Genomic DNA, 12,403 nt, shown 5'->3' with positions numbered 1-12,403 from the left:
TGGTCATTGTGAAAGCTCATTCAAAGTGGTTGTACATGCATAGTTCATTCAGCAAACTCAGGAATGACTAAAAGGTTATGAGCATTGTATGATACATGGACTCCTGGAAGTATTGGTCATGGACAATGGTATGTCATTTACCATCAGGGATTTTGAGTATTTCTGAAAGGCATTTGGAATCTATTATTCATCCAATGGTCTAGCAGAAAGTGCTATCCAAACATTGAAGGCAGGCTTAAAGAAACAGGCTCACTTAATACTAAACAGTCCTGGTTCCTATTCTATTATAGGACCGCCCATCACAACTGTAGGGATCACTCCAGCAGAGTTACTGATGGGGAGTAGATACACACCAGGTTAAATCTGGTATTCCCCAACCTGGATGGGGGAAAGAGGGTGAAACAGCAGCAGGAATGCCAACGCTGGCCACATGTTTCTTCTGAGCAAGAGAGAGTTTACTTCAGGGAATGAAGTTTAGTGCCAGAACCATGGAAATGGCCCTGCATGGGGACGAGGGGAAGTTGACAAGAGGTCAGGTCCCATGACTTAAAGTTCAGTGCATGAGGCAGTCCTGAACAAACATGTGGTTACTTGAAAGTTGCTACCTCTCAAACGGGACAGCAGCAAAACATAACTTGTGCTGCAGATCAGCCAGAAGGCCTGTCAGAAATCATGGGTTCTCTCCCTTTTGTCACCTATCAAGAAAAAGTCAGAATCTGAGATGGATGCAGCCTCCGTATCATAGAATCATAGGTCTGTTTCTGCGCTGTACATCTCTCAGTCCAACTAGTCCATGCTGACCAGTTATCCTAAATTTAACCTAGTCCCATTTGCCAGTTCTTGGCACATATTCCTCTAAACACTTCCTATTAATGTACTCATCCAGGTGTGTTTTAAATATTGTAATTGTACCTGCCTCCACCACATCCTCTTGCAGCTCATTCCGTACACTCACTACTCCCTGCATGAAAAAGTTGCCTCTCTGGTTCCTTTTTAAAGCTTTCCCGTCTCATCCTAAACTTAAGCCCTCTAATTCTGGACCCCCCCCAAAATGAGGGGAAAAACCTCGTCTACTTACCCTATCCATGCCCCTCAGGATTTATAAACATCTAAGATCATCCCTCAGCCTCCAACGCTCTGGGGAAAACATACCCATCTTATTCAGCCTCTCCCTTTAGCTCAAACCCTCCAACCCTGGCAAAATCCATGTATTTTTTTTCTGAACCCTTTCAAGATTCATACATCCTTATAGAAGGGAGACCAAAACTGCACACAATATTCCAAAAGTGGTCTAACAATATTTGGATAATCAATAGTCACAGGTGAGGTGTCAGAAGACTGGAGTTTAGTTAACATGGTGCCACCATTTAAGAAAGGTGGTAATGAAAAGCCAAGGGCATTATAGACCTGTGGGCCTGACATTGGTGGTGGAAAGTTCTTGGAGGGAATCCTGAGGGAGAGGATGTACACATATTTGGAAAGGCAAGGACTGATAAGGAATAGTCAATGTGGCTTTCTGCATGGGAAATCATGTCTCACTAGCTTGATTGAGTTTTTTGAAGAAATAACAGGATTGATGAGGGCAGAGCGGTGGACGTGATCTATAAGGACTTCAGTAAGGCATTCGACAAGATTCCTCAAGATAGACTAGTTAACAAGGTTAGATAATATGGAATACAGGGAGAACCAGCCACTTGGATACAAAACTGACTCGGTAGAAGACAGGGTGGTGGAGGGTTGCTTTTCAGACTGGAGGATTGTATCAGTGGTGCGCCACAAGGATCAGTGCTGGGTCCACTGCTTTTCAACATTTGTATAAATGATTTGGATGTGAACATAGGAGGTATAGTTAGTACACTTGCAAATGACACCAAAATTGGAGGCATAGTGGATAGTGAAGGTTACGTCAGAGTACAACAGGATCTGGATCAGATGGGCCAATGGGCTGAGGAGTGGCAGATGGAGTTTAACTTAAACAAATGTGATGCGTTGCATGTTGGAAAGACAAATCAAGGCAGAATATACACTTAATGGTAAGGTCCTAGGGAGTGATGCTGAACAAAGACCTTGAAGTGCAGGTTCATAGTTCCTTGATAGTGGAGTTACAAATAGATTAGATAGTGAAGAAGGCATTTAGTATGCATTCATTTATTGGTGATAGCACTGAGTATAGGGGTCTGGATTATCGCCAGTAGAAGAGAAAACGCTCTCGAGATGCTCTGGACACAAGGGACAGGGTATGGCCCGATACATGCCATTGTCAGAATCTGAGTTGGAGGAACCAGACCTGGGGTGAAAATGTCACAGGAGATAGTGCTTGTAACCAGGTGGATCTTATTAGAACATAGAACATTTACATTACAGCGCAGTGCAGGCCTTTTGGCTTTCGATGATTTCATGGGTCGGTGCAACAATCGAAAGCTCGTCTAATCTACACTATTCCATTTTCATCCATATGTTTATCCAATGACCATTTAAATGCCCTCAAAGTTGGCGAGTGTCCTACTGTTGCAGGTAGGGCATTCCACACCCTTACTACTTTCTCTGAGTAAAGAATGTACCTCTGACATCTGTCCAATATCTATCACCCTTCAATTTAAAGCTATGTCCTCTTGTGCTAGCCATCGCCATCTGAGAAAAAGGGCTCTCACTGTCCATCCTATCTCGTCTTCTGATCATCTTGTATGCTTCTATTAAGTCACCTCTCAATCCTCCCTCTAATCCCAGAGTCCCTCAGCCTTTCCTCACATCTCCTTCCCTCCATACTGGGCAACATCCTGGTAAATGTCCTCTGCACCCTTTCCAACACTTCCACATCTTGCCTGTAATACAGTGGCCAGAATTGCACTCAATACTTCAAGTGCAGCCGTACCAGAGTTTTGTACAGTTGCAACATGACCTCATGGCTCCGAAACTCAATCTCTCTACCGATAAACGCTAACACACAGCGCGCCTTCTTAACATCCCTATCAACTTAGGTGGCAACTTTTCAAGGATCTATGCACCTTGACTGAGACCCTTGATTGTCCAAAGGTTGTCAATGTCAATCAGGAAAGCCCTGACCAATTTATAACCTGGAGATTTAGAATCTCCACAGTTTAAGGGACTGACTCTAAAGGAAGGAAATATAACCAGGAGATTTTGAGTGTCCTCTGTTTAGGTGACTGACTCTGTGCTGGCTGGGCCACAGTCAGTGTGTTACATCTGCTGTTGGTCTCTTTGTTTTTGGGAGAATCAGATTCCTTAACGCGCTAAACTATATAGCCAGTTTGTTCACTAGATATTCCTTTTATTGAGGAATGATTTCTAAACTGCCTGATTTACAGTCAGTGTTTCAGGTGTAATTCAGCCCTCATTAGGGAACTGTTATTTCACTGACCGGTTACAGTCTGTTATGCTTTTCCTTTTGACTTTGAGAAAAGGGCAATGCTGACTCTTGTAGCAGGGCTTAGCCTTTGCACTCTGGATTTCTTTGTATTTTGATTGTGTTCACTTTTTTTGTGGATGGACTGAGTCCCTGTGAGAAAATGTACTTTTCCAGATGAGCTGTGTCTGAGTAGATCTCTGCAAAGACTGAACACTTGTATATGTGCTGGGAGGTGAGCACTTGCTGTGCCCTGGAGTTCAGGAGTAGACCCAACCCTTGAGTTACCTGTATCTTTACATTGTGAGTGGGTCTGGTTGGCTATGGATGGGCCAGGAGTCGATGGAGAGAAGGGGGATGGGCTGTCCTAAAGGTGGACAAAAGGTGTGTCAGGGCAGTCTGCGGGCTGAATGGTGTGTCTGGGTGGGCAACAGCCAGATGGTATGTAGAGGCAGACCTTGAGCTGGCAGACATATTGTCCTCAGTGCTGTCACTCCAGGTGAGTACTGGGGTGGACTATCCGATAGATGGCCAGAATGCACAAGAGGATGGTTAGGATGTCCTGATTGCTGTTGACCCGGGGGAGAGTGGGGGAAACAGTTTGGGCTGTCCTAGAGGTGGCCAGAAGGTGTCAGGGCAGACTGAAAATTGTAAAGGACATGGGGCAGACTGAGAGTTGGCACGGGTGTTGGGGAGGACTGCCTTTGAGTGACTGGAAGGATGGCTTACTGGGTTGTCAGAGATGTCTGATATATACACTGTTTTACTGTTTGGTTTATCGGACTATCTGTAGGTGCTTGCATTTACTGTTTCCTCCTTGATTGATTGTAAGGTGGGATTTGAGGTTCATTCTCATTTCCCTGTGAATTAATTGTACAGTAGGGTTTGGAGTCTGGCTTTGCTGCCCCTTTTGTCTGAAAATTGCTGTTTCTTGTATACATCTGTTAATGTTAATTGTTTGTTTGTAATTTTGTACTGGTTAATAAAATAACCAGGAGATTTAGAATCTCCCCAGTTTAGGCAACTGACTCTGTGCTAGCTGGGCCATGGTCTGTGTGTTACTGCTATTGTTGGTTTCTGGGTTTTTTTTGGGGGGTGGGGGGGGGAGATTCTTAAACTGGTTTACAAAACCAGTTTTGTTAACTGGTATTCCTTTTTTATTGAGGACTGATTTCTAAACCACCTGATTTACACAGTCGGTGTTTAATTTCTCATGAGGGAATTGTTTCACTGGCTGGTTACAGCTTGTGTGTTACATGTTTTTTTTTCTCTCTCTTACGTTTGAGCAAAGGACTGGAATCGGCTGATTTTGGGCCATGTGCAAACAGTGTGTGGGTACCTTGGATGAGTACACCACCACCGTCGCAGACTTCATCAGCAAGTGTGTGGAGACTACATACAGAAGAAGTCAATCCGGGTGTTCTCCAACAGGAAACCCTAGATGAATCAGGACATACAGAACTTGCTAAAAACTGCATGAGGCCTTCAGATCAGGAGACCCACTCAAATATAAGGAATCCAAGTATGACCTTCGAAGAGCCATTAGGACCAATACCGATTCAAACTGGAGACCCAGATTGACACTTGACAACTATATGGCAAGGGGTGAATGACATCACAGGTTCTAAAAAGAGACAGTGCAAGATCAGATAAGGACATATCATTCCCAGATCATCTCAATGTCTCTGCTCGCTTTGAGTGAGTAGAACTTCGGCAGAGTGGTATCACCTATTCTGACAAGTTCTGACTAACCTATCCCAATATCACTGCATCAGAGGTCTGATCAGTTTTTCATCGTATGAATCCAAGGAAAACGATGGGACCAGACAGAGTACTAGGCCGGGCAACCTGCACATGCACAAATCAACTGGCAAAGGTGTTCTCAGACATCTTCAATCCCTCCCTGCAGCAGGCCATTGTCCCTGCCTGTCTCAAGAGGGCCAACATCCCTGTGCCCAAGAAGGCTCATGCAGCATGTATATATGACTACCGCCCAGTGGCCCTAACTTCAGTGGTCATGAAGTGCTTTGAAAGGCTAGTCATGGCACTAATCAACTCCAGCCTCCCCACTATTCTTGACCCACTCAAATTTTGCCTATTGGACCAACAGAACCACATCAGATGCCATATCACTTGCCCTTCACTCCTCCCTAGAACATCTTGACACCAAGAACAGCTATGTAAGAATTCTACTCACTGACTACAGTTCAGCCTTCAAAACTATTATCCCCTTGAGACTGATTACTAAACTCAGTGATTTCTGACTAAGCTCCACATTCTCTGCAACTGGATCCTCAGTTTCCTGAGCCATAGGCCACAATCAGTGAAGATTAGACACAATTTTTCATTGACACTAACACTCAATACTGGAGCCCCCCAGGGGTGTGTACTCACTGTGTACCTATGACTGCATTGCCAAATATCAGACTAATGTCATTTAAAAGTTTGCTGATGACTTGTCAGTCAAATTTCAGATTACCAAAAGGAGATGGAAGACCTGGAAAAAAGGTGCACTGAGAACAACCTAGCTCTCAATGCCAGTAAAACCAAGATACTCGTTATTGACTTTTGGCAGGATGTTATTCAAGACCCCTACACATTGTCAGCACAGAGGTGGAGCAAGTGGATAGTGTCCCACTCCTGGAAGCAGTCATCCACAACAAGCTTTCTTGGACTCTTGTTGGGCCTTTGTAACCAGTGAGTCAACGTCTCCTCTTCCTCAGGCAGCTGAGGAAATTTTGGCATGACTGCAAATACCCTTGCCAACTTTTTATAGGTGTGTCACCGAGAGTATTCTGTCTGGATGTATCACTACTGGTATAGCAACTGTGCATTCAAGAACAGAGACTGTCTGGGCTGAGTTCACCACTCTCTGCAACAGTCTCCAAAGACAACCTCCCATCTACAGAATCCATCTACAAGACCTATTGTCAAGGAAAGGCCGCCAGCATTCTTAAAAATCCATCCCACCATGGCAATGCTTTTCAACAACCTCTACCATCGGGGAGAAGGTACAGAAGCCTGAACACGTGCACCAGCCGGTTTCGCAACAGTTTCTACCCTACTGTTGTTAGAATACTGAATGGACACTCAAACTCAACATTCGCCTGTACCTGTGTTTTTTGTTTTTGCTGTTTACCTATTTATTATCTTTGTTACTTATCTGTGATCTGCCTACACTGCTTGCAAGACAAAGATTGTCACTATGCCTCAGTATACATGATAAAATCAATTCCATTCAAGAACTAAGCTAATTTTGTGGCAGGGTTTTCTCTTTCATGTTTTCACTTTCTTTGGTGTTTGGTCTGAGCCCTTTGTGAGAAAATACATCTTTCCAGATGATCTATTGCTGTATAGGTAGGCCTGGCCCTTTGGTGACTAGGCCTCTAAACACTGAACACCTGTGTGCTGGGAGGTCAGCAATTGCTACATCCTGGAGTGGACCAAACCCCTGTAAGTTAACTGCAGCTTCACAACAAACTGTTCCTGTGAATGGACCTGGTTCTCTATGGATGGGCTAGGCCTCAGTTGGAGACTGAACACCTGTGTGCGTGCTGCGAGGTGTGCATTCCCTGCCTGTTGGACTGGACTCTATTGTGTCACTGGAAACTGTGTATTGTAAGGATTTTGTGAATTGTTAATGCATGAATTGTCATTTAATTAATTGGCCCATGCTCAAAACACTCAGTATGTAGGGCAGCTAGGAGCTTTTAGGATTTTTTTTGGGGGGGGGGGGGGGGTGGGGAGGGAAAAGAGAGGTGGAACGAACCTGTTAATGTGCAGGGTGGTTGGGGGCTTGGCAGCCAAAAGCATGCCTGTAGGAAATTGCTCAGGAGCGGGGCAGCCCATACATTAGCTGGCTGGGGGACGGAAGGTTGTCTACCAGCCTGGAGGAAAAGAAAGCGGGCCGGGAGGAACCTGTCAATATGTGGAGTGCAATTGATAGCATCCTCGCAGGAAAGCCAGTTTAGGGCAGGCCGGTCAGTACGCAGGATGTTTGAGCCACACGGCCACTGGAAGCCCGTGGGGAGGGCCAGTCAGTACGCAGGTAGGCTGGGAGCCAGATAGTCTATAGTAACACTGGCCAGGTAAAAGGGTCAGTCAGTGCATGGGGCAGCCAGATGCTGGAAGGCCGACAGCCTGACTGTAAGAAAACAGGTCTGGGTGGCTAGTACACGGGGTGACTAGGAGCCACTGGCCTACGTCCATCCTGGAGGAAAGTGGGCTGGGGAGGGTCAGTCACTACGTAGGATGGGCAGAGACCAGTAAGCCAACAACCAGCTCGTAGGAAAGCTGCCTGGGCTGGTCCGGTCAGTATGCAGGGCGACTGGCAGCTGGATGGTCAACAACCAGCCCAGACAAAAGCGGGCCTGGGGAGGGTCGGTCAGTATGCAGGACAGCCAGAGACCGGAGACAGCGGAAGGCTAGCTAAGGATGGTCCAATCAGTATGTGGTGTGGACAGGTGTCTTTTTTTTTTAAATAGTTATATTGGATCTGTGTTTTATGCACTTTTTTTTCTTATTTGATTGCACTGTCTTGTCTGAGTTTGTTACTGTTACCTTCGACTGAAAGTAGGGTTTTGAGGTTTGTCCTCCTCTCCCTGAAAGCTGGTTGAACAGTGAGGTTTGGGGTTTGGCTTTACTGCCCTTTCCCCTAGACATAGTGGTTTTCCTGTGAACTGCTGTTTTCTGTTTATTGTCAACTTTTTTTAATATATTAAAACAGTACAAAATAAATAGGAATTCAGAGCCTTCTCACTTCAGGGACTGACAACCAAGCTAGTTCCCCATAGCCAGTGCACTTGCATATGTCAGTAAAGGGGGACAAGGTGAAAGGATGCTGGCCTCTTGATTTTTTATTAAATTTTGCTTGCTAGTAAAATAATTGCACAATAATTTTCTGTTACAACAACAGTTTAATGAAAGGCAGGTTCCACCTAGCATCCTAACATTCTTTCAGCCACGAACATGTGTTGCTTGGCATTCACTATTCATCGCATGTTCCAATGAATTAAAAAATAAAGCTAAACACAGCAACATGATGCAAATAAACACTTTTTATGTTTCCATCTCTGAGCTTGGTATTAACGTTTATTCAATCCTCATTAATCTACCATGAAAGATATCTGATAAATAAGAAGAATATGAAATGAGTTACTTAACTTCTGACAGCAAAAGTCAAATAAAACTTTGGAAAATATCAAAAACATTCAGCAATATTTCAAGACAATTGCAGACCTATAGCTAAGAAAGTTGCAGGCATAATTTAATGGCTAGTTACAGTACAAAATTTGCATGAATGCAAAACAAAAATCACTTCAAAGCAAACAATGTAAACGTTATAGAAGCACTACCATCTTATATTTCTATTTATTGTACTCCTCATATGAAATTCAAAACATTTTCAGGGAAGAGAATCGCAAATGTTAAGAATAGGAACTAAAATTATGTTAAAAAGTGGATTGAAAGTAAATAAAGAGAAGGTAAGATGCTAACAATAACTAATTGAAAAAGTAGTGCAGAAGGGTCAAGAAGTAGTGTGTCACATTGGCAAAAGACTTTCCTTTTTGTTTTATAGTGCGAGTACCTGTCAGCCAAACACTAATAAATGCAGGATCGCCCATAGGATAGCTGGGATCTGAACCAACACTGCTAGTAACTGTGTCTCCTCATCTAGACTCTAATCAAACTGAAGAAATATTTATAAGCAAAGAGTTTGAAATAAGTCATGCAGAATAGCGAATTCATTGACCAATCAAGTAAAGGGAGCCAATTAGGCAGGGAAAAAAACAATGGAATTGAGACAAGAAATTGGACAAGTATTTGGTTACATCAACACCAATAACATAATCCTGTAAGACAAGGTTCAACACTTGTCAAATTTAATTTTGAGTGTCATTGACTGAATTGCAGAAATTAAGTCTAATCAAGACAGTAACGTGTATTGAACTGGAATGGACAGACCCTAATGTATGTATTCAGAGGATTTTTTTAAAAAATTCATTCATGGAATGTAGGCACGAACGTTTATTGCCCATTGCAACTGCCCTCCAGTGAGGCAGTGAGCAATCTTCTTGATCCTTCGCAGTAAGTAATTCATAGCACTTTAGGAAGGGAGTTTTAGGATTTTGACTCCGATAGTGAACAAAAAACAAAATTGTTCCCATTGAAGCTCAAATGTGGCTTAGAAGTGATGTTACAGGTGGTGATGTTTCCATGCATTTGCAGCCTTCGTTATTCTAGGCCACAAAGCAGGAGTTCTCAAATTGGGTGTTGGAACTCCAAGTGGGTTCGCAAACTCTAGGACAGTATTGGCCACTTGGACCTCTGACGGACCAACAATTACTTAGGCCCGGACTAACAAAAGCCCCTAACCTTACACAGGACCGCCTTGCTCTCCAGACTCACTCCTGCAGGCTCAGAGATGGTAACTGGCACTTGGCATTTCAATGCAAAGTAACATTTACACTGCACATCACACAGATGTTGTCTGAATCTTGCTATATAATCAAGCTGCTTTAGTATCTTAGGAGTTGCAAATGGTGAGTCTAGCAGATTTGGTTTGATTTTACTGTCACATTACTCAAGTGCAAAAGGAGTATAATGTCACCACAGAAGCTGCCATCTTAGATATAAGTATCTAAGTACAGAAACTTAAGATTGAGGCAGAAAGAAAGAACAAAGTTAAAAATTAAACATTGCAGTAATTGTAATATAGCATGAAAATAAGATTAAAAGTTATATATAGCAGACCTTCTTAATTTTAAGTAGAAAATAAAGAAATTAAGTTTGAAGTTCAAACATTACAGTTTTAAGTACTAGCCAGTGGGACCACACTTCGAGGAAATCACTTCTAGACCGGAAGTCCATACTGAGGCCACACTGAGCCAAGAATCTGCCACAAATAATTCAGGAGAGAAAAGCAATATCAGCTACTGAACATCAAATTACAACAATTAATTTTGAATAAAGGTTCATATTTTGTGATCAAAGGCTATAGCCCGTGTGTGAAAAAATACTGGAAAAAGGCTTTAAAAAAGGAGACAACCCTTTGCAAATTAGCCACCTTTTACTATTTGTCATTTGTTTTTCACAAGTAATGGACATTAATAACAAGTGATGATATAGAGCAAGTGTGTTTTGTAATATTTTGAATTTAGTCGTCCTTTAAAATATTGTTTTCTGGAACAACCCATCAACAACTGAAATAAGAAACATTTAAAATATACTGCCTTACTTGTTTGTTTGTACAATTTTGATGTAATTTTAAAAATACCTTTTTTACAAACTTCAAAATGAAAAACATCATAGATGTAAACAAAGTCTTTCCTAATTTTAAAAATGTAATTGAGCAAAAATGAATTACAGTAACAGAAGGATATTTTGGAACAAGGTAAGCAGACCATGGGGAGGGTAACAAGACAGACCCAAAATCAAGTTCAGACCAAAGCGCAAAGCTTTATAAAGTGGGTATTGTTCAGATCCTTTGGCTGATCATGCAAGCTGATGGGCTGTGATACTCAGCTACATCAATGGTCACAAACAGGAACACCAGCTTAACTCGCACAGAAACCACATCTGCAGTATTTCAAATCTATTTGTTTCAAAGTCACGAAAAGAACTTTTACAGCAGATTTTCATAATGTGGTTCTAAAAATATATAATTAGTTACTCCAAGCAGTTAGTATGTTTGGTTTTTCTCATGTAGTGTACCACTTTCTGTAACTGTACTTTGCTTAAGCTTTATATTTCTGCCAAGAGACTTATTCATCATGCTTAACTATATTAAAACAACTGCATGGCGTGCAACATTTTCCACAGAGTATATTTGTTGCAGATGCATGCAATACCTTCAAGTATGGTACAGTAAGGAATGAACTGTAAGCATTTCCTGTGCAAACTGTACATTTGCCAATATTGTGCTATAGCATAAGAACATGGCATGTTGTTATATGAGGTACAAAATAACAGGCTGACATCCATCATCAGCAAACATTAAACATACATTTTTGGATATCAAACTTAGCCACAGATATTTGAATTGCAAAATTTAAAAAATTAAAGTTGAGCAAAGAGAATGAAGGTGACTATTAAAACAAACTGCACAAATCACTGGCTTCACTTTCCAGAAACAAAATAACCTCCAGTTTATTAGTTAACTAAAGCATAGCAACGTTTCTTCATTCAAAAAGGCATCCTACAAATACAGAGTGGAAGCAATGCTTGTAGATTTAAAACACTATTCAAAAACATCAATGCTTTAAATGTTCCACTCAAGACAACTGTTTATAAAGACATTGGAATTTGAGACCACAAAGGTTCAAATAAGGTCTAAGATTAGAATTAGCATTATGTGGAGAATGTTGAGAGACTGAGCACGTGGCTGCTGCAATGTGAATGCATTGGGCACTTAAATGTGTTCCCAAAGATCCAGATTATATTCAGAGAATTGCAAAGCCAGAGAAAGTAAGTGAGGAGCAAAAACAAATAGGTAAGTCTATATATCTGGAAATGTAATGTCAGAAAGAAAAAAATTGTTGCTTTTAATTCAAACATTTTTGACAGATAAACAATTCAAACACAGATGATAGTGAGTTAACAAATGTGAAAGAAAATCTAGCTGATATGTAGCACTTACCCTGCAAATTCCAGACAGGGTGAATGCTACAGGAGGCAAAAAGAGTAGGCCATCAGTCAGGATCATAAAAGGCTTCTTGCTATATTACAATTTCCTTGCTGCGATGCATAGAACTGAAGACTGGTAACTATTAAAAGGTGAACAAAATGGGTGCCCAAGTGGTAAAGGACTGTCTAACAGGACAAAAGTTGAGGCTGCAATGTAATTGAGACAATTAATGGGGAATTTTAAAACTGGTAAAGAAAGAGCACAATGGCAAGTTTTAAGTCCATTCATGGCTCAACACCATGCCTGCTGGAAACACTAAGTTTCCCCTGGAGCGCTCAAATTCATCACTTGTCTGTGTTGCATTAACAGATATCTACTAAGTCCAAGGTGGGGCTATAAAATAGTTGAGAATG

General features: G+C 41.9%; 1 protein-coding gene across 6 annotated transcripts in view; it reads right to left on the bottom strand.

The window, feature by feature from the left end:
* The window catches only part of sncaip (synuclein, alpha interacting protein), a 107,781-nt gene that overhangs the window by 79,731 nt on the left and 15,647 nt on the right, over positions 1-12,403 (bottom strand). The window contains exon 2 of one of the 6 annotated variants that reach the window (XM_060844741.1): positions 10,172-10,259. The exons of the other annotated variants lie outside the window; for them this stretch is intronic. The gene's annotated coding sequence lies outside the window, so the exon portion shown is untranslated. The remainder of the gene's footprint in view (positions 1-10,171; positions 10,260-12,403) is intronic. 6 annotated transcript variants of the gene reach the window in all.

The sequence above is a fragment of the Hemiscyllium ocellatum genome, chromosome 2, assembly GCF_020745735.1.
Source record: "Hemiscyllium ocellatum isolate sHemOce1 chromosome 2, sHemOce1.pat.X.cur, whole genome shotgun sequence".
Lineage (NCBI taxonomy): Eukaryota > Metazoa > Chordata > Chondrichthyes > Orectolobiformes > Hemiscylliidae > Hemiscyllium > Hemiscyllium ocellatum.
Note: the sequence above shows the minus strand (reverse complement) of the source record. Positions and strands in the feature narration are given on the sequence as shown.